Source organism: Leucopleurus acutus, assembly GCF_964270905.1.
Source record: "Leucopleurus acutus genome assembly, chromosome: 8".
Lineage (NCBI taxonomy): Eukaryota > Metazoa > Chordata > Mammalia > Artiodactyla > Delphinidae > Leucopleurus > Leucopleurus acutus.
This window is the reverse complement of record NC_139151.1, coordinates 94,466,901-94,494,261: the sequence shown is the minus strand read 5'-3', so window position 1 is coordinate 94,494,261 and position 27,361 is coordinate 94,466,901. Positions and strand designations below refer to the sequence as shown.

Below are 27,361 nucleotides of genomic sequence, written 5' to 3'. Positions count from 1 at the left end.
AGCACTTACATAGAAAGCCTCGTATAGTAAGCATGATATAAATAGATGCTGGGTTTTTTTTCCCTTTTTTAAGGTGAGAACATTTAAGATCTACTCTCTTAGCAACTTTCAAGTATACAATACAGTGTGTTTAACTATTGTCACCGTGCTGTGCATTACATCTGCTGAATTCATTAATCTTTTAGCTGGAAGTTTGTATCCTTGACCAACATCTCCTCATTTCCTCGACCCGCCAGCACCAATCTGATCTCTACTTCATGAGTTCAGCTCCACTAGATTCCCCAAATAACTGAGATCATACAGTATTTGTCTTTCTGTCTGATTTATTTCACTTAGCATAATGCTTTCAAGGTTCCTCCATGCTGTTGCAATGGTGAGATTTCCTTCTTTTTTATGTTTGAACATAAATATCTGCTATTACTATATGTGTGTACTCATTAGGGTTTTTTTTTTTTTAATTAATTAATTTATTTATTTTTGGCTGCATTGGGTCTTCGTTGCTGCGTGCAGGCTTTCTCCAGTTGCGGCGAGCAGGGGCTACTCTTCGTTGTGGTGTGTGGGCTTCTCTTGTTGTGGAGCACTGGCTCTAGGCACGCGGGCTTCAGTAGTTGTGGCATGCGGGCTCAGTAGTTGTGGCTCGCAGGCTCAGTAGTTGTGGCGCACAGGCTTAGTTGCTCTGCGGCATGTGGGATCTTCCCGGACCAGGGCTCAAACCCGTGTCCCCTGCATTGGCAGGCGGATTCTTAACACTGCCACCAGGGAAGTCCCTCGTTAGGTTTTCACAGTGTCTAGTCTTGCAGCAAGGATGGACAGGGGTTTCTTCCGCCCCTGAATTTAATGCTAAATGCGGCAATAATAGCATCCACTAGTGTAGCTCTTACCGCATTCCAGGCACTGCTCTTAATGCTTTACACACATTTACTCAACCTCACAGCAACCCTCTGAGGTTGGTGCTTGCTCTGCACTGAATTGCGTCCCCACAAATTCATATGTTGAAGTTGTGACTCAGTGTGACTGTATTTGGAGATATGGCCTTTAGGGAGGTGAATAAGGTTAAATGAGGTCATATGGGTGGGCCTCTCATCCAATAGGATTGGTGTCTCTATAAGAAGAGGTAGAGCACGAGATCTCTCTCTCTCTCTCTCCCCCCCGCCCCCCCGCCGTGTGCACACACAGAGCAAAGGCCATGTGAGGACACAGTGAGAAGGTGGTTGTCTGCAAACCAGGAAGAGAGGCCTCACCAGAAATCAAATTCACTGGCACCTTGATCTTGGACGCCTGGACTCTAGAACTGTGAGAAGATAAATGTCTGCTGTTTAAGCCCCTGGCCTGTGCTATTTTGTTATGGCAGCTCTAGCTGACTAAGAAGGTGTAGTATCATTCTTAATCCTATTTGACACATGAACAGTGAGGCATGGTGAACTTAAGGCACTTGTCCCAAGGTCACACCTGGGGGAGTGGCAGAGCTGGGATGTGAACCAGGTGTTGGCTACTGAGTCCACACTCAACCACTACTTGAAACTGCCTCCAAGTTCAAAGGCATGCGCTGGGCATCCCAGAGGTAAGTGGCCAGGCCTGAGCAGCGGACAGTCTACATCAAGGAGAACAGATGGAGGAACTTGGCACATCTCAGTCAAGACGCTTAGGCTGCTTCCAAGACCTGCCTGCTATGCTCAGCATCCTGTAGGCTGGTGGTGAGAAGACGGACTGACCACATCCTGTGTGGCTGCAAGCGATTGTGGCTACTGGGAGGCCATCTTCAGCCTGGCCTAGAGCCAGAGCAACTCCGCAATGGAAAAGGTTCCCAGGTCAGGTGGTAAGCTCCCCGGCCCTGAAGGTATTCAAGTACTCTTGTTGGACGACCACTTACTGGTGATGTTTGGGAAAGAATGAACAGCAAGAGTAGATATTTTCAACAGTTCTCCCCAGCCTCAAGCAGCTGTGAAATATTAGAAGGGCTGGCAGTTAAAACAGTCCCTGGAAAAAAACTCTTCCCGCCCAGCTCTGCCTGTTAATTCCTGCTCATTTTTCAAGTCCCAGCTCAGACATCACCTCCTCCAAGAAGTCTTCCTTAACTCTCTCTCCCACCTCCCCATGTCCAGGTTGGTGGTCTGTGTGAGTCTTACTGGCAAAACTAGAAACAATGGGTGGCAGTTAGAGGGAGAGGATTCACCCTGATACAAAGATAAGTATCTCATATCTCTCTGAAATCTGAGAGGCCCAAGGTTTAAATCCTGGTTTCCCCTACTTCCTACCTTTGGGTGAGTGCCTCTACCCCTCTGAGGTGCAATTTCCTCAGCTGTAAAATGATTTCCTCTCAGAGGATGGAACCAAAGATCAAAAGACATCAACAAGCTTGGCACTTAGCATATGATCAAGATATGCAAGTTTCCTTCAGTCTCTGGGGGAGTAGTGAGCTGCCCGACACTGGGTATATTCAAGCAGATGTCAGAGAGTCATAGTGTGGGATTGGGTACAGAGGATTTCTTTCTTGCACTGAAGTAAAAACTGCACTCAGTGTCCGTATGAGTTCTTCCAACTCTAAAAAAACACACTTGCAACTTGGCCTTGGCTGGCTATGGGAAGATGGGCACATCACTGAGTGGACATAGTCTCCACCCACCTTCACCAGGCTATAAAAACAGGAGTCCACACATGGTGCATGAGTCCCTTTATATGAAATGTCCAGAAAAGGCAAAATTTATAGAGACCAAGAAGAGTAGATTAGTTGTTGCCTGGGGCAGGGAGTGGGAATGGGAACTGATAGCAAATAGGAACCAGGTTTCTTTTGGGGGTGATGGGACTAGCCTAAAGCTAGATTGTAGTGATGGCCGCACAACTTTGAAAATTTACTACAAATCATTGAATCATACCCTTAAAGTTAGAGAATTTTATGGTGCATAAATTTTGCCTCTCTAAAGCTGTTAAAAACAAAAACAAAACACCCGCCAATAAAGCAGGATTCCAGAGGAACCAATGGCGTGGTTGAGGGTGATGCCCACACCCCGTGGGAAGCATGGCAGTAGTAGGTTGAAGTCAGAGGTCATGAGGCCTGAGGTCGCCTCCAGTCTCCTCCACCTGCGGCTTCACATTGGCACTTCCTCGTCAGCTTTTGCTCTGTAAGATGTGAGGAAATGGAACAGACCCACCAGCCGACCTCATTAAAAGCTGCAGTGAACCCCAGGCGATGTGAGGAGGTGGGATTCTGCAGAAGCCTGAGGGGCCGAGGGAGGGAGCATGAGGGAGGAGGCCTGCAGGAGACCGGCCTCCTGGAAGCCTTTGGTGACCAGCACTGGGTGGCAGCTCAGGGCACCTCGTGGTTCGGGGTCTCTGAGTTAAGATAAAAGCCAAGGACTTGGCCTGACCTTGTTTGTAAGGCACCGGTGGGTCCACTCGAGGGAGGAGGGCATGCAGCCAATCATCTGCTGAGCGCCTACTACGAGCCAGGGAGGGGTGGACATTCACCCTGGTGATGTGACTGGCCATGGGGCCGGGAGACCAGCAGAGAAACCCTGTCTGGGCACCAGGCCTATGCACTGTGGAAAGATCTGACTTGCTCATGGCGGTAAAGCTGTCTGGTTTAAACTTCTTTGTAAATGAGAGGTGGGCATTTATCAAACCCATTTAACATGAAAGGAAACCAGAGCTCTGGAAGCTACATCACTTGCCTGAGGCCACACAGGAAGTAGCAGAAGATTTGAACCCAGGGCCTATGTAAAGGAGGAGAAAAACAGAGCCATCGGAATGAATGTTGATCTCTTGCTTAGTAGTGAGCTCCCCATTGCTAGAGGTATGTAAGCAGAGGCTTAATGAATACTCTCAGGAAGTCCAGACAGATGACCTTGAAAGCCCTCCCAAGTCCAGTTAGTTTGTGAGGTCACACATCCTTGCCGGTCATTTTCCTTAAGAGTTCAATCTGGACTGAGGGAAAGTAGAAAAGCCTGAGCCATTTCTGAGCCCCGGAGGGAGGGGACCTAGTGGGCAGGGCCTGGCTGGCACCTCCTCCGCTGGAACCACAGCTCCTCTGAGCGCTTGCCACACACCACCACGGATTGCTGCTTGGGGCTGACGTGATACTTGAATACACACAGGCCAGGCCATGGCAAGCACCACCGGGCTCCAGGCAACTGCACTTCAGCCTGAAGTAGCCCCGGGATTGGGGGCACAGGAGGCAGGAGCTGCCACCCCAGAGCCGCTGCTCAGCTGGGCGAACGGGACCCTGTCCGGCCCTCTAGCCAGCGGCCTATTCACACCTGCCCTATTCACACCTGCCCCCCCCCTGCCCCGCGGGGGGACCCCACCCTCCCTCTCCCTGGTTCTGGCCTCCCCGAGGACTCAGCATCCTCTCCGCTCTGATTCACCACAGGATGAGCTCATCAGAGGCCCCTTCCCAAACAAGAGCCCCAGGCCTGCGAGAGGCCCCAGCTCCCTTTCTTGTTCCTGCCTGGCCCTGGGAAGACTGAGAGAGGCTGGGGCCTCTGAGGCGGGGGCTGGTCTGGGGGCTTCCCCTGTCACCTCCTCTCCAGGGGGCTCCCCAAGCCAGCCCTGAGGTGGGGAGGCCAGGGGCCCTCCTGACCCCCATTGTCATCCACCTTAGGGCCCCTCCCGGCCCCTCCCAGCCTTCATCCTGCTCCACCCTCAGAAGGAATCTCGGTTTGCTCTTACCTATGTTGGTGCCTCCACTTCAGACCTAGATCCCAGACATGCAGGGGGCACCTTAGCCTCCTCTACCCCAGAAACAGTAACTGGAGTCTCTGGGGGTGGAAGGCATGAACGCAGAGACTCAATGCAGTACAAGACAGTTACAGCATCCTTTCAAGGTCCTAATGTTCTAGCAACAGCGCAGGGTTCCTCCATGACTCAGGGTATTCCAGGGTCTTCTCTCCATCCACTGCAGGCTCAGCCCTGCCCTCCAGAAGACAGCCTGTCACTTGCTGTGGTCCAGGGGCCCCACACAACCATCATCCTCCCCACTATCTTTCCTCTGCATAAACCCTTCCATGGCTCCCCAGCGCTCCTGGGGAAAAGCCCAAACTCAGAGCACAAGAAGCCTATTGATGATGCCCTCCCTCCCCCCACGCCCTCTTCTCACTCCGCTCCAGCAGCCCCACTTGTAGCTCCCTGAATGCTTTGGCTCTACCACGCCCCAGGGACTTTGCACGGGCTGATCCTTCTGCCAGGAATCCACTCCCCTCCCCCAAGTTACACACAGATTTCTTTGTCCACCTTTAAGTCATTCATAATCCAAGCCTTCCCCAGCACCTCCCCCTTCCAGTGTGGGTTCCTTCACTCCTTCTACGTGTGGCTGCATCACAGTGTTAGACCCCAGCCACCTGCCTGTTGTTCTCAAACTTGAGCTTGCATCAGAATCCTCTGGAAGGCAGCAGAGGACACAGGCAGGGAAGTGCAGGCTGTCAGAAGGTGGCTAGGGACGAGCAGTTGTCTCACCAGGAACACGGAAGCTTGGGCTGGACTGAGCCCTGGGGCACCGTGACAGAAGAGAGGGCCTGGGCACATGGCCAGACATGGTGTCCACGAGCCTCTCACTCCAAGCTTAGCCTGAATGTGGCACCTCAGGCCACCGCCCCAGGCCTCCAGGACACAGAACACTGGAGACCCTCGAGGCTCAGAGCAAACCGGAGCCAAGGACACACAGGCTGCCATGGCTCCAATAGGACCACTGTCCCCTCCTGACTGTGTACCTGTCTTCTGCTCTTTAAGGAGAAAAAAAAAGGAGAAAAGTTCCAGACTTGGGAAGCTCCGCATTCAAAGAGAATGTTGCTGGGGAAGTGGAGGGAAAGAGCTGGAAGATGGCAGAGGGTGGGTTGGGGGACATTTGCTTTTAAATTTAAATCCTTTCTGATTATTGAAATTTTTAAGGAGCACATTACTTCTGTAATAATAACTTTCAAAAATAATTTTTGTCTTAAAAATGCAAAGCAGTCTGCAAAAATCTGTTTGGAAGAGAGAAGTTTATGGCCCATTAGCTTAAGGGGTCATTAACTACATCATCATCATCTTTTTTTGAGCATTTACCATGTTCCCAGAGCGCTGCTCCACGGTTTAACACCCATTATCTAATCTAATGCTCATCACAGCCCTATGGGTTGGAAGCTATTAGTGCCATCATTTTCTAGATGAGAAAACAGAATTTGATCGAGACTAAATAACGCGCCCAAGGTCACCCAGCCTTGGAGCGGGGGTCTGATCTCTCGTGAGTCTGACAGCTGGCAAGGTCTCGTCCTTAGATCAGGACACACACTATGCTGCCTCCTGAAACTGAAACGGAGACACTGACAAGCCCCAAAGCCATTTGTTTCGCATCTACTCCACCGCTTGAGAACCACTGGTTTCGCACAGGAGGTCCAAATCAAATTGTCACAGAAAAACAAACCCAGGGCCTGGCGCCACCAACCACCTTGGAAATTTGGACCAAGGCTAGGAAAGAGTGTATGACAGTGAATCCACTGTAATCCGCCCACCTGTCTAACCCTTCACCAATCCCTGACTACAGACCCTGGCATGCTCAGCTCTGTGCTGGACGCTGGAAGACCAGAACGGGTGAGATGCCCTTGGCCACCAGGAAAGGACCAGGTGAGCACAAGGCAGATTGGACCCCTCAGCACCTTCCAATCTGCCAGCTTTGCATCCTCCAGAAAGACCCCCAAACCCTTTACAATTCCGGATCCAAACAAACATTACAGGCGGTGAGAATAAAACACAGCCCTGCAGTCCATGCTCACTGGTGGGCTTCCTCTGTCGAATGCCTTCGTTTGCATAACGCCGAGCCTGGTCTTGGCAGTCCAGTCCATCTCGCTGGTCCAGGGACAACGCGAGACCAGCTAAATATGGTGGGATCTCTGGCATTTCATCCCTTAGCCCCAAGACGGAAAGGAAGGGGTTATACAAAGGCCCAGGAGCGATGGGAGGCAGGGTGTGACTTCTCCCCAGGGCTCCAGTCTGCAGATTTCAGTGCACTCCTGCTGGCCCTGAGCTCCTTTGGCCAACGGTGTCCATAGCGCCAGCCAGAAGGCGGACGCTGCTCTGAGCGCAGGCAGCTTGGGTGCCCCATTCAATAGGATCCCACGTGCATTTCAGAGGTCCCGGCACGTGGCAAGTGCTCAATAAACGTTTGATGAATGAATGAAGAAATGTGGTTTTGAGGAAGGCAGCTCTGCCCCCATTTGGAGATGGGAGGGGTGTGACTCTCTGCCCCACCACCAAATTTTGGGGGACATGGACTTAGGCTGCCTTGCAGGCACCTATACAAAGACTCTGTTGAGGACTCCTCCCACAGAGTTATGAAAATGAAAATATAAATAATAATAACACCAATAGCATCAGTGCTATCACAAAGTACTGACCCTCTGGGCAGGCGTGCTGTCAAGCACATTATCTCACTTAGTTATTTCATTTAATCTTCACGTAAGTCCTGTGAGACACAGAGTACTATTACCCCCAACTTACAGATGAGAAAACTGAGGCTCAGAGGGCCAAGGCCGTAGTACCAGCAGAGTTGGGATTGGCACCCAGGTCTAACTTGGAATAAAAGTTTAAAGCTGGAAGGGGCCTCACCCCTCATTTTACAAAGGAAAAACTACAGCTCAGGGGGGCTGAGGTCACCAGTAACACAGCTGGGACAAGAATTTGAGTGCCCCTGCTTCCAGCCCAGGGTCTGCCACTAGGCCTCCTGCTTGCAACACTGTAAATGAAAACGATTTCTAAGTTCTGTAAAGAACCTCGAGATGGGAGGATTAATTATTCTTGGTCCCTGTGCAGCACCGTCTTTTCTAAAGGGCCCCTCCAAAACTCCCTCTCCTGGGCTTAAAGGGAAAACAGAAGAGCCACTCAGCTCCAAACCTAGCCTGTGATTTAAGGCAGCCTTGAAGATGGCCACAGGCCTGTGTGGCCAAGCCTGGAGGACTGCATGGAAGAAGCTGACTGCCTTCATCTCACTTCCTGCCCGGCACAGTCTTCCAAGCTCCAGGGCTCCCATCTCCAGGCCTTTGCTCTCACTGTTTCTTCCTCCTGGGATGCCCTCCCCCAGCATCCTCGCCTGTCCCATGTCCTACTCACTTTTCAAAGCCCAGCTCAAATGCACTGCTTTCCCTGATTTCCCACCACTGTCACCACCCCAAAGTGACCTCTTGATCTGGTCTTGGAACCTCCAAGCCTTCCTTTATATTTCTGCTCCGAACCCTCCCATTCTCTACCTTGAATGACAGAATTTACTTTCATGCCTGTCTCCCTTATAACAGGCTGGCTCCTTGAGGGGCTCTCAGCGGTGGTCTCGGAGGAGCTGCTGAATGAACGGAGAGGGGCTGGGAGTGGAGAGGTTGGCCTATTCTTTTTGTTGGCTCGTGCACACCCCTGACTGGGTTTGCATACAGATCTCAAACTGTGGCCTTCCCTCCCTCTCCAGGACCCATCACCAGCTGCATCTTAAACTCTAAGTCCTAGAGGGTGAGGACCAAATCATTCTAGTATCTCTGTAGCATCAGTCATAAGTGGGGGCTTTAAAAAATAGTGTGGAAAATAATTAAGTGGTGAACATCCAGCAAGTCCGGCTATGGTTTGGCATTGGATGAGGGGTGGGGGGCAAGACACCCAGAGGAAGGGTCCTGCCCTCAGTGGATCTCAGAGGAGACAGCAGGGATCCCAGAGGGCAGCGACCATTCGGCTTTGCCCACTCCCGATCCCCAGCAAATAAACAGTGCCTGGCACACAGTACAAGCTCAATAGCCAACGGCTGAAGAAATAAATTAATACGTATTGACCCAAGAGCAGTGAGCATCCCATATAAGGCAGGGTGGTGCTGAACGCTGAGTTGGTCTACATGCTGAGTCAGAGCTGCAGAATTCGCAGGCTAGAGAGACGGGGAGAGAGAGAGAGAGAGAGAGACATGGGTGCAGGGCCAAGAGGTTTGTGGTTGACCGAAATCAACAAAGGACAGATCTTAAAAAGCACTTGGCCACAGTTGCCTGGGAGGCAGCATCATACTCTGCGGTTTTCCATTTTTTTCCTGCAAAGTAATCTTTTTTCAAATGAAATCATACACCGTACCCTAAATGCATAACAGAGCTTTCCCAGTGGATGTCAGCTGGGGCTATGAGGCTGGCCTGCAAACCAGCGGACTCTTGGGGCCGCTCCTGCTTGACCAGTGATGGCCTCCTCTCCTTCCCCTTCCCTCGGAGAGGCCCCAGGAAGGCGGTGGCTGAGGGGAGGCCATTTAGGGCAAATAAGTGCTAAAGTGGCTCAAGGAACTTTCCCCAGCGATGAGGGAGTGGGGGTGAGGGTGGGGTGTAAAGAAAGCAAAAGGCCCTCTCAGCAAGTGAAGGACAACCCAAAGCGGCCAGATAAGCAGTGACTGAAATAGTGGCGTGGCCACTAGGGAACACGAGGACGCACTATGGGAAGGACTTCCTGGGGCAATGCTTTTGGAAAGTGAAGCATCGCCTGCAGATACATCGTGTGTGTGTGTGTGTGTGTGTGTGTGTGTGTGTGTGTGTGTGTGTGTGTGTGTGTGTGTGTGTAAACCAGGCTTTCAGATACCAGATCCACTGAAACCGAGGTGCAAGCCACAGGAAGGACCCGTTCAGGACAAATCAGCCCCCTACCCCCTGCCAGGGCTCCAATATGGAGCAGCTGTTGTTTTATCTGCTCAACATTCCTTCCTCCTTCTTCTGAAAATAGCACCTGGTTTTCCCTTTGGGGTACCAGCCCTCTGACACTTTCAGGCTGAATCCTCCCACCCATACACACAGCCCCAAACACAGACCCCTCAACGCTGACCAAGTCTGGTCAATCAGCATAGTCTCTCCTTCTGGTTTCAATGATTGGTCAGAGATGGTCATGTGACCCAAGGCCAGCAAATAAGCTTCAACTCTGGGACTTTTGTAGGAACTCCTGGGAAAAAGCAGCTCTCCTTTCACTGGATTTGCAATGAGCAGGATGTCAGTCTGGAGCTGCTGGCCACTGCCCCACTGGGGACTGAAACCCACGAGGAGAGAAGCAGAGGGCACAGACCTGGGCATTATCTGAACCTTGGACACCAATAAACAGGCCCCCAGTTGCCACTATATTGGAAACCAATAAAAAAACGAATAAATTGCCTGTCTTCTTGCTTAATCAGGTTTGAGTTGAGTGCTGGCTTCCAAACAATGCAGCATCTGACCTCAGTTCAGCCTTTGGCTGGCCTCTCATAACCCCATCGCACCCCACCACCCTCACCCTGTCTCCCCCGGCAGCCAACCTTCACATCTGGCCCGTCTTTGGTTCCTCTGACCTGGGCAGCAGCTCTAGCCTTCCCCTCAGACCCAAGGACTGGGCACAGGCCAGCAGCCTATACCCTAGCCTTCCCAGCCGTCTGGCCCCGCCTAGGGCTCTGTTTTGGCTGATCTAGTGAGACCCCTCCAATCTGGGCTCAAATTCACTCACTCTGCCCCCACCCCTCCTTGTCCTGCTCACTGGACTTCAGTTCTGCTGGGAGAAACAGACACTACATAGTGAACAGGGGCCTGGAATCCAGTCACTCCTGAGCTTGCAGTGGGAAGAGTTACCCCATGGCTTTGGTCCATGGCCTCAGAGAGACCTGCTATGGGCAGAGGCTGTGGGGTGTGACTGGGCTCAGTTGTCAAGCAGGTGGGGAAAGTTCCTGGATCTCTTACCTGCTGTATCACCTTGGGCAAGCTGCCCTTTCTAAGTCTCAGGATCCTCAACTTTTTTTTTCTTTTTTTTTTGCGGTACGCGGGTCTCTCACTGTTGTGCCCTCTCCCGCTGCGGAGCACAGGCTCCGGACGCGTAGGCTCAGCGGCCATGGCACACGGGCCCAGCCGCTCTGCGGCATGTGGGATCTTCCCGGACTGGGGCACGAACCTGTGTCCCCCGCATCGGCAGGCGGACTCTCAACCACTGCTCCACCAGGGAAGCCCCCTAGATGATTCTTAAGCAGAACAAAGTTTAAGACCTGCTAACAAAAGCCAAGAGGCAGCTGTCTCCCTGCCCAGGTCCACAGGACCCTGGCTGAGGTTAACATGGAGGATGGAAGTAAAAGGTGGAGTGACAGCCTGAGCATGTAATGCCTAGGAACCATGAAGCTGTCTTCCATCAGGATTGGAATCAGCCACATTCTCTCCACAGCACAGTTTTGCTTTGTTTTTTTGGGTTTGTGTGTGTGTGTGTGTGTGTGTGTGTTTGTTGTTTGGGGGGTTTTTTTGTTTTGGGTTTTGGGGAGCTGCACCAAGTGGCTTGTGGGATCTTACTTCCCTGACCAGGGATCAAACCTGGGCCCTCAGAAGTGAAAGTGCAGAGTTCTAACCACTGGACCACAAGGGAATTCCCCATAGCACAGATTTAAGATCACAATAGAGAACGTGCCTGATTGCAGTGATCCAGGAATGCCGTACCAGTGCCTGCTGGGCAGAGTCTGAGTTTGGTCCTGGCTCTGATACCTGCTAACTGTGTGGTCCTGGGCAAGTCACTTCCCCTTGCTGGACCTCCCTTCCCAGTTTGTCAAATGAGGACACTGGACTACGCTAGTCATTATCAAAGGGTTTTTAAGCAGTTTGGCCATTTGTAATATCTTTTTGTTTGTTTGTTTGTTTTTGCGGTACACGGGCCTCTCACTGCTGTGCCCTCTCCCGTTGTGGAGCACAGGCTCCGGACGCGCAGGCTCAGCGGCCATGGCTCACGGGCCCAGCCGCTCTGCAGCATGTGGGATCTTCCCGGACCGGAGCACGAACCCGTGTCCCTTGCATCGGCAGGCGGACTCTCAACCACTGCGCCACCAGGGAAGCCCAGGATCCTCAACTTTAAAGTGGGGATCATATCACGACATACCTGACAGAAGGACAAAAATCTACAAAACTTACAGCACCAGCTGGTGGTGAGGAGATGGCACAAAAGGAACTCTCACTTGTTGCTGGTGCGGATGCAAAATGGTGCAGCCACTTTGGAAGACAGCTTGGCAGTTCCTTAAACAGCTAAATATACCCTCACCGTACAATTCAGCAATCATGCTCCTAAATATTTACCCAACTGATTGAAAACTTACGTCCACACAAAAACCTGCACATAAATGTTTATAGCAGTTTTATTCATAATCACCCAAAACTGGAAATAACCGAGATTTCCTTCAATAGATGAATGGACAAAAAAACTGTGAGACATCCAATGGGACATTATTTAGCAATAAAAAGGAATGAGCTTTCAAGCCATGAAAAGACCTGGAGGAACTTTAAATGCATATTACTAAGTGAAAGAAGCCAGTCTGAAAAGGCTACCTACTGTACGATTCCAATTATATGACATTATGGAAAAGGCAAAAAAAAAGGAGGCAGTAAAAAGATCACTGGTGACTGGGGGTGAGGAAGAAGGGAGGGAGGATGAAAAACGTGTGGCGGTATCATCTTATCTGACAAGGCAGAGGGTGGCCCAGTATCCACTGCCCCTCCTTTCTTCGTAAGAGAATTATAATTGGGCAGATGGTCCCCCAGAATAAAGACTCTATCTCCCAGCCTCCCTTGCAGCTAGGCGTGCCACATGACTACATTCTGGCCAATGGGACCTGACAGGAAGTGATGTATGCACCCTCTTAAAGGAAGGAGCACCCTGTCCTTTTCTGATTTCCCCCTTCTTGCTGACCAGCATGGAGAGAATGGCATGGGCCATTGTGGGTCATGTAGACAAACGATGGCTAGAGCCTCCGGACAAAAGGAACTTAGTCCCCTAATGTTTTTGTATCAAAGAATCCCCTTAGCTCAGAATTTTCCTTAGAGAAAAATCAACCTGTCTCTTCTTTATTTTGCATTTTTGCTCACATGCAACCAAATGATTATCCTAACAAATGCAAGGCCTTTCAAGGACTGTCCTGAGGATTCTGCATAATGTAGGCAAAACAGATTCACTCACTCATTCATTCATTCAGCAAATAATAACCAGTTCACTCTGCTGGGATCTGGGGGTTCAATTAAGAACAAAACAGACAAACTCCTGTCCTCTGGAGTCCACACTCTGGTGCAGGAGGCAGCCTATCAACGTGAGGATGAATTAACTACGGATTGGCATGAGTACTATTAGGAACAGCTAATGCTCACTGCACCCTGAGCTTACTACGTGTCCTGTTCTAAGCGCCCATCATATATTACCTCATTTTATCTTCACCACAAACCCAAGAGGTGGGTGCTGTTGCTTCCTTATTTGACCAGGGAGGAAGCAGCGTCACTGAAAGGTTGAGAAACCTGCCCAAGGTCACACAGCTAGTAACTGGAGGTTCAGGATTTGAACCCAGGTCTGTTGGACTTTAAAGCCTTAACCACTGGGTTCTCCTGCTAATGAAGGAAATAAAACAGGACAGGGCGATAAAGAATGATAGGGCGTCCTCTGATGGCTGCTATCAGCAACAACAAAAAACAGCAAAAGCAGCATAAAACCCCGTGCTGAACACCTGAGCTCCCTTACCTGGGTAGCCTGCGTCGAGAAGTCTGGAAAAAGGTTGTGCCCACGTTTTTAGAAGTTCAAATTCAAAGGGTTCACGTAGCTTGGATGATGGGGTCGGAAGGTCTGGTCCCTGCAACCTCGGGGCTGTCCGGGAGATGCCCACCTGTCAAGACAAGCAGAATCAGCTGTGACTGCCTCGTGGGGGGGACGCCATCGCTCACACTGCCCGAGGAGTGTGAAATGTGCTCCGGGCCCTGAGGAGAGAGTGTGAAGGGGCAGCCGGAAGGAGCCTGGGCTTGGGCATCAGGACTGGGGAGGCATCATCTAGGTCCCAGCTGAACTTGCAAAAAATTCCAAGACACAGAGATACGTATGTGCCTGTGTGTGTATGTTCTGAATAAAAATACGCAAGTGTCACACCCACTGTGTCTAGCATGGTGCCCTTTGCAGAGCGGGAGGCTTGACAAATGTTTCCCGATTTGCTTTGATGTGAAACAAAATTTTATATGTCTGAGTGGGAGGAAACTCTGAGAGTTCACGCGCATTGGTGGAGAGATTCTTCCTCGTGTGAAAATGCATTCCTGAGATGCTCCAGCCAGCCAGACCAATGGCCTCATTTTATCAGTGAGGAGACCGACACCCAGAGAGGGGCAGTGACTCGCTCCAAGTCACAGAGCAAGTTGGTGTCAGAGTGAGGCCTAAACCCCAGGTCCCTCCTGACTCATCATGGCCAGGTGCTCTCTCCCGGGCCACACCCTCCTTTGTTGTTGACAGACTTGCACCCCTGGAGCAGCCTGGGCACAGGGTCTACTGCCTGCCTGACAGGTGAATGCTGGTCACAGGCCAGAATGGAGAATTGTTTCCTGACTTCGTCCAAGCCCAGACAAGGTATGGGAGGCGGTGCCCGCGGTGGCCGGGAGCCTGGGCTTGGAGGCAGGTGGGCCTCGGTCACTTGTTGGGGCAAACTCTTTCCAGGAGAGAGAGACCCTGGGGAAGTCAGGTGTCCTCTCAGAGCATCAGTCTCCTCCTCTGTAAAACAGGGATAGTAACAGCATCTCTCGTTGAGGATTGCAGGGAGTGGAAATGACACTCCTAAGTCTGTGAAGCCCCAGCAGAGCATTTGGCTCACAGCCATCACTCAATAAATGTTAGGGAGGCGACACAAGGGAGGGTATCGTGAGCGCTGCAGGGGGAGCCCCTTTGTGCCCTCGGCAAGTCTTTAGACAAAACTCTCTCAAGGCCACCAGGGACTCATGCCCGCTGCTCCCGCTGTCCATCCCCGTCTCTGCCTTCATGCACCAGGGTGGGTCCCCAACCCAGCATACCTACCTCTCCCCGCAGCTGCAACTCCCCACCTGCCCGTGGGCTCCCCACACCCCAGCCCACATTTCACCAGCCAGCAGAATGAAAATGTCATTAGCACTCTGCACGCTGGTGAGCTAATGTCACCAGACGGCAGCCAGTGCGTGAGAACTGGGGAGGGCGGAAGGTGGGGGGCGGATTCCCCGGGAGGCGTGGTGTTCTCAGCTTTTCCCAATAAGGGTATGAAGAAGAAATAAATAAATGGCTGCAGGAAAGAGGTGACGATGGAGACCGTTCTTCTAGCAGCACGCTGTGGGGCCGTGCCTTTCTCCTGGGCTCGCCATGGCTGCCTGTGGTCCCTGCTTCGGCCCCTGTCCAGATGATAGATGTGTCTCAGCCTCTCTGGGCCTCCTCTTCACACATACAGCTGATGAAGAAGCTCACCAGGGGGACCCCCAGCTTCCACCTTTCATTTCCACCCCAGCCCACGCTCCCTCAAACCTGCTGAGAGAAGCAGACCACCCCCTCAATTAACATGGCAGTGGGGGGGTGCTTCGTCTCCTAGGAGGAGGTGGCAGCATTGAACCCCACGGATCCGCAGGCAGGCATTCTGGGTTCCAGCCCCAACACGGCACTAACTCTCTGTGAGCGCTCAGGCTCAACCTCCCCTTCGTGGGGCCTTAGTTTCTCCCTCTGTGAAAGGGGGCGCCGGATACAGCATCAGTCCCGACAGCGTCTCCGAGTCAGCTCTGAATCCCCCAACTCACAGGCAGAGATGCCAATGTAAAGCTTCTTCTCTTCCAGTGTCCTTATGCCACCAGCACCGATGACACCCGCAGGCACGTTAAGGCTTCCTGGAGGAGGGGGCAGACGTGTGTGTGTGGAGACAAGAGCAGGGCGCTCCGGGCAGGGGGCCTGGGTGAGCAGAGGCATGGAGATACCCAGTTGCTGGGGGCACCTGGAGCCAAGGCTGCCCGACAGGCAGCTGGGAAATGAGATGGAAGAGGCCTGTGGTCAGTGCTTTCCACGCATTTTCCCATTTAATCCTAACACTGCTAGCATTCCCATTTTATGGATGAGAAACTGAGGCTCAGAAAGGTTAAGTATTGAGCAGACACGTTGTTGTTGAATAGCACCGATTGGATTTGAACCCCGTGGTTGATTTAAGAGCAGAAGTTCTTGATGCTGTGGGGCGCCACTGTCTAGACTGTTTAAGATAGAAGGAGCAGGAGAGAAATTCAGGAGAGAAATTCAGAACATGGCATGTCATAAAGGCATGCAAACGAGCTCACGTGATATGCAAGGGTGGGCAACGCCCACGTCTGCGGGGGACGGGTGGGAGAGTTTAGCATGTGAACGTGTGTACGCTGTAAATGTGGGTGGCTCACTGCTGAGTGAAGCTGCTGCCCTGAGTCCGGGCCCAGAAATGCCGAATGGGGAGGATATGGCCGAGTGGCCAGTGGGGCAGGGGAGTGGGCAGGCAGAAGGCCCTGGCCATCCCATGGTGGCCCAGGCAGCCCTGCTCTGTGGGCTGTGAGCTGGGCCTGTGCTCATGGTCCTGCTGTGTGGGCCTGGCCTGCATCGTTTGTCTGCAGATCCCATACTCCCCTGACTGCTGCCCAGGAGAGCAGCACATCCTGCCCTCGGCCTCTTCCTTGACTTAGTCCCCTGCGTGGTCCCTCGGGATGCCTGTCCCAGCCGGGAACAGATCCTGTAGACTGAGCCTGGTATACACCCGGGGCTGCTGTCAGCGGGCAGGGAAGCCAGCAAGCGAGTGCACCTTGCACCCGCTGGGGACCAGCCAGACCTGTACTCCAGCCACTAGCCACTGGCTGTGTGATCAGGGCATGCGATTGGCCTCTCTGAGCCGCAGTGAACCCTCACAGAGCTGCTAAGATGACTACCTAAGGGAAAAGGCATGCATTCTATAAAGCGCCGTGCCCACAGACAGGGCTGTAGTTCGAATCCCAGTGGCCAAGATAACCCAGGAATTAGTAGAGTTCCCTAGAGAGCCATGACTGGGAATCCAGCCAACGCCTTTACGTAAGTCCCCCTTGCCCCTCCCCTGGGCCTCAGTCTCCCATCTATAAAGCAAAGGGTCCTCAGGCTCAGATACGGAGTGTGCTCGGCCCCTGCGTGTCTACTTTTCTTCACCATGATTCGCTATTAACATCACAGCTGGATTTCATTTACCAGAAACCAGAAGGCCATTCATGTAGCAGTAAGCTGAGTAAATAGGGCCCAAGACAGGTAAGTTTTGATGGGAGGAGAGAGGTTTCATGGTTTCACATTCGAGTCGCTGACTAAGAAGGAATGTGATCATTCTAGGAAGACAGAAGGAAGCATGCAGGAACAGAGCGGGGCAGAGCTGTTGGAAGTCGACAGAACTTGGACAAACTCTCTCCCCAGGTTTGCATTGGGCTGGCCCTGAATGCCACAGAGAAGACACAAGGAGTTCTGTTTCCTGGAGACCTCAAGGAATGGGAGCATTCACTCATTTGGTGAGCATTAACTGAATACCTGCTGTGTACTGGGGCCTCCGGGGGTGCCAGGGATGAGAGAGGCACCAACTCTGCCTTCAAAGGAGCTCCTGTTATGGGGAAGAGTGACAATGCCCTTGTCTCCATAGTTCAAGGTGGCTTAGGAGGACTCATCACATTGCTTTCAGTTCAGAGGAGGGAAGGATCCCTTCCTGCTTGGGCCCCAGGGAAGGCTTCCTGGAGGAGGAGGCAGATTTGAATGTATGGGGATGAGAGGAGGGCACTGTGAACAAAGGGACCAGGGTGAGCAAAGGCACAGAGGTGTCCAAGTGTGAGGTGAGTATTCAGGACCAGGAGGCAAGGCTGCCTGTAGGGATAGAATGGGAAATGAAATCGGAAGGGGCTGGATGATTAAGGTCCTTGAATCCTGGGCCGAGGATGATGAACTCTATCCACAGAAAAAGGGGAGCCACTGAAGGTCACAGAGCAGAGGTGTGCTTCAGGTGGTTGAAAAGCAGCAAGGAGCCCAGGCGAGTGGAAACAGACGATGAGAGGATGGAAGGAGGATGGGCAGGTCCTGATGGTGGGGCTGGATAAAGGGATGCTGGAGGGGTGGGGAAGGTGGGGGGATATGAAAGCGGCAGGTTGTGGGCAGGGGACGCAGATGTGGGGTGATGACTGGATTTAGACATGGTGGATTTGCATCCCGGCTCTGCCACTGTCACCGTGTGCTCTCAGGCATGCCAGTTTACCTCTCTGGGCCTCAGTTTCCTCCCCTATAAAGGGAAAAAAATAAAACCGCTTCAAAGAGATGTGAGATTCAACCAGATAATATACGAGAAGCGCTCAACATGGTAAGTGACTGTTGGATGCTTCCTTCCTACAATGTAAGCATTTGTTGCTTTTATTAATTAGTGGTGACCTTCCCCTATTACAAGTGAGGACGCTGAAGTTCAAAGTCAAACAAGTGGCTGGAATTGGCAGTCACTGGGCCTCAAATCGTAAGAGAAGCAAATTATGAGCAAATAAACGTGGGATGACTCAGAAAAGAGTCTTGATTTTAAAATATTGCTAAAGAGAAGGGCTGTTTTATGACTTTTGTGCCGTATGCTTATTAAACCCAAGCTATATATGTGAACTAATAAGTAAAATGAGTTAATTAAAAAAATCAACCTTCAGGATGGCTCCATATTACCTAACGGCAGTCCATAAATATAAACATGAAATTTTAAAATACAAGAATGAATTGCAATGCCCAGCAGCTCCAAGAATCTGCAATTTCTCTGTCTGCAAATAAAAGACTGATTTTAGCTTGGGTTCTCATGGCTCCTGAATGAGCCTTTGAGAAGTCATAAAGAAAGGAATTATTTCCAATTGTTTACTCACTAAGGATCATATGTATTGAATTTAAATTGTCTCTGATTCCTAATTAGTACAAACCAGATTAGAATCTGAGTACAGCAGATCTGGAAAGAGCCCTTGGAGACTAAGACCTTAAGCTCAGTTTTCTTCGTTTTATAGACCTGGAACCCAAGGCACAGAGAAGGAGAGCTACTTGCCCAAGATCACACAGCAAGTAAGGGTAGGATCCGAGCTAGAACCTGACCTCCAGGCACCCGGGTTGGCATCCTGCTCGGGTCCCTGCAGCATCTGTGATCAGATCAATAAATCCAGCCCTAAGGGATGTGCAGGGATGTTCCCCGGGCCTTAGCCCAGGTGATTCCTATAATAAGAACTTTCTCCTCGCTCTGGGGAAAAGTAATCTGCCCAAGAAAGGACCCTCAAAGCCCAGCGGTCTAACACTGATAGCAAAGTTCTAAGACACTCCAGCACATCGCTGCCTATGGAACCCTTGAGCCCCTGTTCGCAACCTGCTTGCCAGGCGGCTCAACCAGGAGAGAGACACACTGGGAGCGTTGGGTTCTGTTCTAAGAGGGGCTGCAGGCTGGCACAGCCCAGGCCCATGTCAGCTCCTCCCTGTGTTCCAGGTGGGGCTGGAGGCACAAAGGCCTCATTGTACAGTGGGGAAGGGAGGGGTCTCAACTCAGCCAGGCCCGTGCTCCCTATCTCTCTCCCTCTCTCTCTCTCCCTCTCTCTCTCTCTCTCTCTCTCTCTCTCTCCCTCTCCCTCCCTCTCTCTCTCTCTCTCTCTCTCTCTCTCTCACACACACACACACACACACACACACACACACACACACACACACACACACGGACGAAGGAGCTTTGCACGTGGCACAGGCACGCATGCGTGTATGTTAAGCTTCAGCCTATACTCGATTATGAAGCAGATGTTTAATTACTACCTGAGTGTTATTAATCAACACGATTAATACACAACCCATACCACATAATTACTTTGCAATTACACCTAAAAGAAATATTTTAGTGCCGAGGGTTTGCTAATTACCCGGCCTTGCCGAAGGACAGGTATGATGGGCAGCAATTTTTCTTCTTTCCTTTTCTTCCTTTTCTCCCTCCCCTGTCCTCTCATTAATCTTCTGGGCTGATGTCCCCACCACACAGAACGGCGAGCCCAGGCGGGCTGCCGGCCTCCTCCCCGAGGTGCCACTTCTGCCCTCTCACCGCTTTCATGTGACTCTAAATCGCCCCCAGTCCTCTCCTCTCAGCTCTCCAGCTTGGAAATGCATGTCCTTTCCAGAAATGAAGCCAGCCTCCTACTGGCCTGCGGATGGAGAGGCAGCGGCAGGCAGGGGTTACCTGGGGACGGTCTGCAGGCAGCTGCCTGGAGTTGGATCCCAGCTCTACCAGTTCCTGGCTGTGTCATCTCTGTCAAGTTAACTGTGCCTCAGTTTCCCCAGGTGCAAGATGGAGACGAGAACAGTAATTACCTCAGGGGTTTCTTGTGAGTATTTAATATGACAGAATGCGTAAAACACTTAGCCACTGCCTTGCACACAGTCAGACTCCAGTAATACCTATTATAACTATCACTGTTATTATTTACGCAGAAATGGCCCCTCCAGGAATCCTCCTAATCATAGAGTCTCCCAAATGTTCAGGTTTTTGGATTCCACTCTCTACCCCTCAGATAGAGAGCTCGGTCCCATCTACCTGGAAACACCTCCTTACATTGTCCCCTCCCCTCTACCTGCCACCTCCATGGGCTCCACTTCCCTAATCCAGGAAGCCTTCATCCTCTCTCACCTGGCCCGCAGCCATTAGCCTCCACACAATCTCCCCGATGCTCCCCACACCCCGTTCCATCCTCCACTGGGCGGAGAGACAGATCCTCACGGAGCAGAGCTTGGACGATGCCACTCTCCCGCTCAACAACCTTCTGTAGCTCACCATTGTCTATGCAGCAAGGTCCACCTGCCTCCGCTGGAAGATCACTAATGCCCCAAATTCCACCTTCATTTCTTAAGTTCATGAGCCCTAAGCTTTTGATGATGAATGAAGGAATGAATGAATGTCTTGCTAGACTTGAGAACCACACCCCCCGAGCTGGGATGTCCCAGTGCCTTTTATGAACCTGGCCTTGAGGTTTATCCCGGAAGTTGGGGTTTATCCCTCACTGTTCATTTCCCCTCCACTTTTTCCCTCCCCTCTCCCCCCGACAAAAATCTTTCCCAAACCAGCTGCATTTAAGAACAATCCACCTTTTAGGGCCCAGAAACCACAGGTCCAGCTGAGCAAAGAGACTATATAAGGACCCTCAGATGCAGGGGCCAGTGTGTGGTCTGCTCGAGAGATGAGTGTAAGGGACACGGTGACAAACTCCAGCACAGATGGCACACGGCGAGAGCCAAGGGGGAGGGTGCTTGTGTGTGCACGTGTACGTGGTGTGCACACTTTCATTTGTACAAGTAGGGCCTATGTAGTTACTTGTGTGACTTAACTCCTTCAGTTACAAAAATATCAAGTAGTATGAGTCATTCATTTACTTGATAAACGTAAAACATTGGGCTCTGGAGTCAGACCGCTGGTGATAGAATCCTCTCACCTCTGACTTGCTGTGTGACTTTGGGAAAATTCCTGAACTTCTCTGAGCCTTGGTTCTTAGTTGTAAAATGGGGCTAATCGTAGCTCCTAACGATAGCGTTCTCGTGAGGAGGTAACGCACACTTTGATCAGCATCTGGCACACAGGAAGAGCCAGACCAAAGTTAGCTCTTTTATTATTAATAATAAGAAGAATTAATAAACGCTGGGAACATAGAAACTCAATGACTGAAGCAGAACATGGCATGTAGTACTGGACCAACAGGTGGAGGAGGCCCTGCAGAACATTAAAATGGAAGGTAGGAAAGTGACTTTTGTCATTCACTTATTCATTCAGCAAACACTCATTGAGTGCCTACTGTATAAATCTCTGTGTTAGGTGCCGCGGGAGGGTGGAGGGACTCCCTGTCTTTGCAGTGAGGCCAAGTGGCAGGTGCTGTTCACAAGTAGCTGGAAGCGGGCAGAGGCTGGGGAATGTTCTAAACCACTCACTGCTGTACTCCCAAAGCCTCAACTTGCCGGCCACTGGACACTAGATGAATGGATAGCAGCACCGCTGAAGATGCGGGAGAGCTCCTAGATGAGCAGACTCAAGTCCAAGGAGAAGGCAAAGGGGAGGAAAGGCTTTCCAAGCAGAGGGCACGGCCAAGGCAGTGGCTCAAGGGCCTCAACTTGCACGACAGGTGGAGGCAAGAGCAAGCAGGCTGTGCCCTGGCGGAGGCGTGAAACGGGAGAGGAGAGGTGGGTCACGGGTGCTGAGACGGAGCTTGGGCTAGTGGGGAGTCAAAGGAAATTCATGGAGGGGCTGATGGGGGCCACTTCGGGTCCGGGGTTTTCCTTCTTCGTCTGAAGTTCAAGCCTTGGTCTTTGGAGCTCCGAAGCCCCCTCCCGGGAGGCTGATGGAAACTTTTCCAGGGGACATTGGATCTGTTTCTCTCGCCTGAGAAATAAGAATTTACATAAGGTTCCCTGCGCAGCCGCAGGGCAAGGCCACAGGGCAAGTGCTCCGGCCACCAGCCTCCGCGGATGCAGCACTAACCCAGATGACAAACAGGAAGCGTGACTCTCCAGGTAGACGTGGAGAGGGGCGCACAAAGCCAGGATGCAGTTGCTTTTACTCAGAGCCAGCCAGGCTCTGCTGGCCCCTGCTCAGCTGTATATGATGAAAGCGGCCGAGCAGAGATGTTTCCTTCCTCTCCCCATGGGCCTCCTGTGCCCCCTTCCCGACACATTGTGGCTCTTCACACACACACCCAACCCCACACACACCCACACACACCCACACACACCCACACTCACAGCAAAGTCTGGTGTTGGCTTAAAGCAATAAGGCCAAAAGATCAAGAACGCTGAGTCACAGCTCTGGGACAGCTTTGCTGTGTGCCCCGTTCAGGTCATGTGCCCTCTCTGGGCTTCTACTTTCTCCTCTACAAAATGAGGTGAGGTATTCAATGATTTTCAATGCTCAAGTGAAAGGAAGGGGGCTAAGTCCCCGCAGATGGGCAAAAGTGAGGTGAGGAAGAATCTGAAGGGCCTGAGTCCCCGGGATGACATGCCCTGTACCTGGTAGAAAGCCAGGCCGGGACCGACGGAAACAAGAATCAGGGGCTCCTGCAGCCTCATCGGTGACTGAGGCTGAATTCAAATGCTGGGCCCACCATTCATCATGCTATTGGACACCTCATGTGAACCCCTCTAAGCCTCAGTTTCCTCACCTGTAAAATGGGGACATGACACTTCTCACTCATAAAGTTAAACAAGAAGACACAAGGAGATTGCCCAGCATGGTGTCTGGGTGGAGTAGGCCTCAGTAAGTGGAAGCTTTTATTAGTATTACAATTACAGCTCCATCTACATCTGGGGGAAACCCCAGCCGCAGCTCCCTCACTGCTCTGTGGGTCCCTCCCAGACCCCTGGCAGCCCCGGCAAGAAGGGGAGCTTTCCTGACCACACCTCGGCCACATGCAAACATGGCTGTGGACTTAACATCAGTTTTCTGGACAAACCGTGGCGACTCCTCAGAGACGTGGGGAAAGGTACCTGGCATTAGGGCTTCTAACCTTTCCTGAAATGTGTCCTTTTTTTAAAATAAGGGGAATGTATCCATGTATCACGCGCTAAATAACAATGAGAATAAATCAATCGTTTGGGGACAAACACCTCTGGGGAAATCCCAGGCCTTGGCTGACCCCGACGCTGAAGGATCCGGCTGTGTTTCTCATTCCTGGCCCTGGGGACAGGGGTTATTAGAGATCACTAGTCCACCTCCTGTCTGTAGGAGGGAAGGAGCTCTCACGGGCCAGGCCAGGCCAGGCCAGGCAGGAGAGACCCGTCCTGGGATGGTTTCCATGCAGACGGTGAGAGCAGAAAGCCTGACTCCACCCACCCGAAAGGTGCTCAGGGGCTACGGTGGAGCCGCTGTCTCCATGGCACCTGGTGTGTCCTCCTCTGGATCCTATGTGTGGGGGGGGGGGGTCTCTAAATGGAGACCCAGGGAGGTGGATGATTCTAGTAAGCGGTAGAAAGGGGCTTCACACCTAAGTCCGTCAGGTGCCACAGCCGGAGGAGTTTTCCTCCTAATTCCAAAGTAAGGGATTAGGCTGTGTGCGTCCGCGCCTGAAGGGCGCACCCCTCCCTCGACCGCAGCCGCGCTGGACGCAGAAGTCTCCACCTGCCCCCTCTCTGGGGGGGGATTGCTGGCCCTGGCTGTTTGGATTCACATCACCCAGAGATGCCTGGGAGGCTGCACCCCTGCCCCACCCCCAGGCATAGCCCATAGCCCCCGACAGAGGGTGCTGGGCACAAACTCTGCAATGTCATTCGCTCTCCAGAGCTCCCCTGGGATCCGGCTGAGGCTAGAGCGCTCCTGAACCCCATCCTTGCTTAGCTTCTTCCTCTGCCTCATCCAGCTCCTTTCTCTGGTCCCGAGAAGCCTTCCTCAATAATTCACTTGCACAACCATCCCGCTCAGGTTCTGCTTTCAGAGAGCCGGACCTCGGACACAAAGGAGACCGACGCGGTTCCTGCCTTCTCGAGTCAACGCCTGGCAGGAGTCAAATCTGAGACACCGACTGACCATGACACGGTCCCTTCAACCATGACCACCGCCCGCCCCCCCAATCTCATGACATGCTGCGCAACCCCCTTCCCCTCCTGATATCACTGAACACCAGCGACAACCCAGCCAAGAGGGTTTGTTGGCTCCAATCGTACAGATGGAGCCGAGGCTCAGAGGGGCTATAGCTTGCCCAAGATCACTTGCAACTCCTATGTGGCTGCACTTGGGTTAGACCGCAGTTCTGCCTGACTGCTGGGCCCCAGGGCCTGCCTCCCACTAACAAAGGGGACCTGGATACATCTGCAGAGATGGAGAGCAGGGAGGCCCCGTGGTTAGGGTCATGCCCAGGGCAAGCTCGCTGTCCCCCTCTGCCACCTCCTGGGCCCTGTGACTCAGGGCCCACAGCCTGGGGGAGGCAGTTCTGAAAGTGGAGAGGGAGTGCGGAGTCTCACCGGAGACTGCTTCCCTGGCGCCATCCTTCCACATCACAGGCCCGGGGGTCTCTCGCTCTTAAGTGATTCTCCCGGACCTGGTTCCTCCCCGGTCCCCCTCCCCCCAGTTCCTGTATGTCACAGATCACGCAGCTCAACCAGGCGGGTAACAGGCAGAGAATGGGAATTTTTACCTGTTAATTTAGTTTCTGAACCCCTGCTGCTTGCCAAGCCTGAACAGCTCCATGGCAGGCTCTGAAAGAAGGAGGGGAGGGGGAAGGGCAGGCAGTGGCCCGTGCTCCAGGGGTGAATCCGACAGCCAGCCCCCTGGGTGAGGGCGGCACAGCGGGGCCAGGGAAGGCTAGCCTCCCTGGATCCAAAGGCAGGAAGGGGGCCTGGTTCCCAGAGCACCAGCCATCTGCTCCCTCTGCCCCATCCTTGGTGAGTAAAAGGCAGAAGGCCTCCAACAGCCCACTGCTCAGGGCAGAGCCGAGCCCAGCCAGGCACAAGGACCCCTGACCCCTCATCCTTCCCGCCCAAAACCTTCAGCCCTCTGTAACAGGGCCTCTCCCAAGGTACCTTGAGCCCTCGCTACCTTGGGCGTTGGACTTCATTTAATCCTCAAAAACCTTGTCTCATCTACCTTGTATGAGAAAGCTATCATTATCATCCCCATTCTACAGATGTAGAAACTGAGGTTCAAGAAGGGGATGCTTCCCCAACAAGTCCAACATAGAATGACCATATGACCCAGAAATTCCACTCCTGGGTCTATGCCCCAAATAACCGAAGCCAGGTCCAAACAGACACCTGTATCCGACTGCTCATAGCAGCACTATTCACGGTAGCCAAAAGGTGGAAACAGCCCAAATGTCCGTCAATATGTACATGAGTACACAGATGAACGTAATATAGGCTTTCAATGAGATATTATTCACTCAGAAAAAGGAATGAAGTACTGATGCATGCTACAATATGGATAAACCTCCAAAACATTATGCTAAGGGAAAGAAGCCAGGCACAGAAGGCCACATAGAGTATAATTCTAATCATATAAAATGTCTGGAATAGGTAAACCGATATAGACAGAAAGCAAATTAGTGGTTGCCAGGCGCCGTGGAGAGGGGCCTTGACGTGTGCGGGATTTCCTTTTGGGGTAAAGAAAAGGTTCTGGAACTAGATAGAAGTGATGGTTGCACAACACTCTGTATTGAATGCCACTGAATTGTTACTTTAAAACGGTTAATTTTCTGTCATGTGAATGTCACCTCAATTTTTTAAAACATCTTGGGGAGGCTGGTGAGGGGGAGGTGATGTCACGCACGGAAGGTCAAAGAGCAGGTAAGTGGGGCAGCCCAGGTTCACACTTGGGTCTTGCTGACGGCAGGGCATGCCCTTGGCCACCATCCTCCGCTGCCTGTCCTGTGCTTTCCCATCTCTGGCCTCTGCCTCTGTTGATGCGTTGGCCAGCAAGACCCCCTCTCCTCATTTCTGCTCTCGAAACCCTACGCATTCTTCAGGGGCCTTGGTTAAAAGCCACCCCCCTCCCCAAAGCCTTCCCGATCTCCTCGGAGTCCTCTCCACTTGGAGACCCCCGGCCCCGTGCCCTGCCCGGTCAGCTTTGCCCCACGCCTCCTGCCAGAGTTAGCAGTGCACAGGGCTCTCCCTCGCTCCCCACCAAGCCTGAGGGGGTCATCACACTCACAGGTCCTGGTGAGGGTTAAATAACACGAATGCCCGCGGGGCTCTCCACTCTGCGCTTGGCAGGCAGTGAGCGCTCAATCACTCGTGCTTGTGAACGGCCACGTTCACTCCTGAAGCGCTGAGACCCGCGGGCTTATCTCTGCTTCCCTGGCCCAGGCCCTGCTCCCAGTGGCACTCCTCAAACGACTGCGGAATGCGAGGGGAGAGACAAACTCCCGGACAAGCAGCCACTTTCCTACCTGTTCTCCTGCTGGGCAGGAAGCCTGTCTTGGTTCACAGTTTATAATAAATGCAACTCTGTTTCCTCTTGGCCCTGCTGGCCCCCAGCACGCACACACCCAAAGTCTGCTGTTTCTGTTAAATGTCTGAGGCTCCTGGGACCAGCCAGGCCCTGACTGAGTCCCGACGTTTTGCTCCACGAGGCACCTCCAGCCCCAGGTTCTGCAGATCAGGACAAATCAGAAGTTCTGGCCTCCGTAAAAGCCTACTGAACACGATCTCTCTAATAATTGTTGTCATGCTTATCTAACGAGTATGCAATAAGACATTCATCATGGAAGCACTTTCTAAACTAAAGGAATTATATACATTTAAGGTATTGGCATTAAGAATAATCCCAAACACCAGACAGTGCCAATCTTTTCAAGACGCTTTTGGAAGCTCTTTCGAATCTGCAATGGAATGTGAATTAGTTAAAGATGCCAGGAAATTCACTTCAAACAAAACAAGGCAGCTAAATTAGGAAGCCCTCACTCCAGGGAAGGCAAAGAGACATGCACTTCCCAGATCTTGCTCTCTACTTGGCCGTTGATGGTAAGACAGGCTAAGAACAGGGGTGGGGGGTTGTGGGGGGGACCACTACCTCTTCAACTGACACCCAAAGCAGAGAGAGGGAGCTTCGGGACCAGAGAAATCCAGCCCAGCCACTTGCCAACCCTGGGATCATGGGCCAGCTCTTTAAATCCCTTACTGTCAGGTGGTGTGG

At 52.1% G+C, this 27,361-nt stretch overlaps 1 protein-coding gene across 1 annotated transcript in view; it reads right to left on the bottom strand.

The window, feature by feature from the left end:
- The window catches only part of TSPAN18 (tetraspanin 18), a 182,225-nt gene that overhangs the window by 49,593 nt on the left and 105,271 nt on the right, over nt 1-27,361 (bottom strand). The window contains exon 3 of the mRNA XM_082843937.1: nt 13,459-13,600. The gene's annotated coding sequence lies outside the window, so the exon portion shown is untranslated. The remainder of the gene's footprint in view (nt 1-13,458; nt 13,601-27,361) is intronic.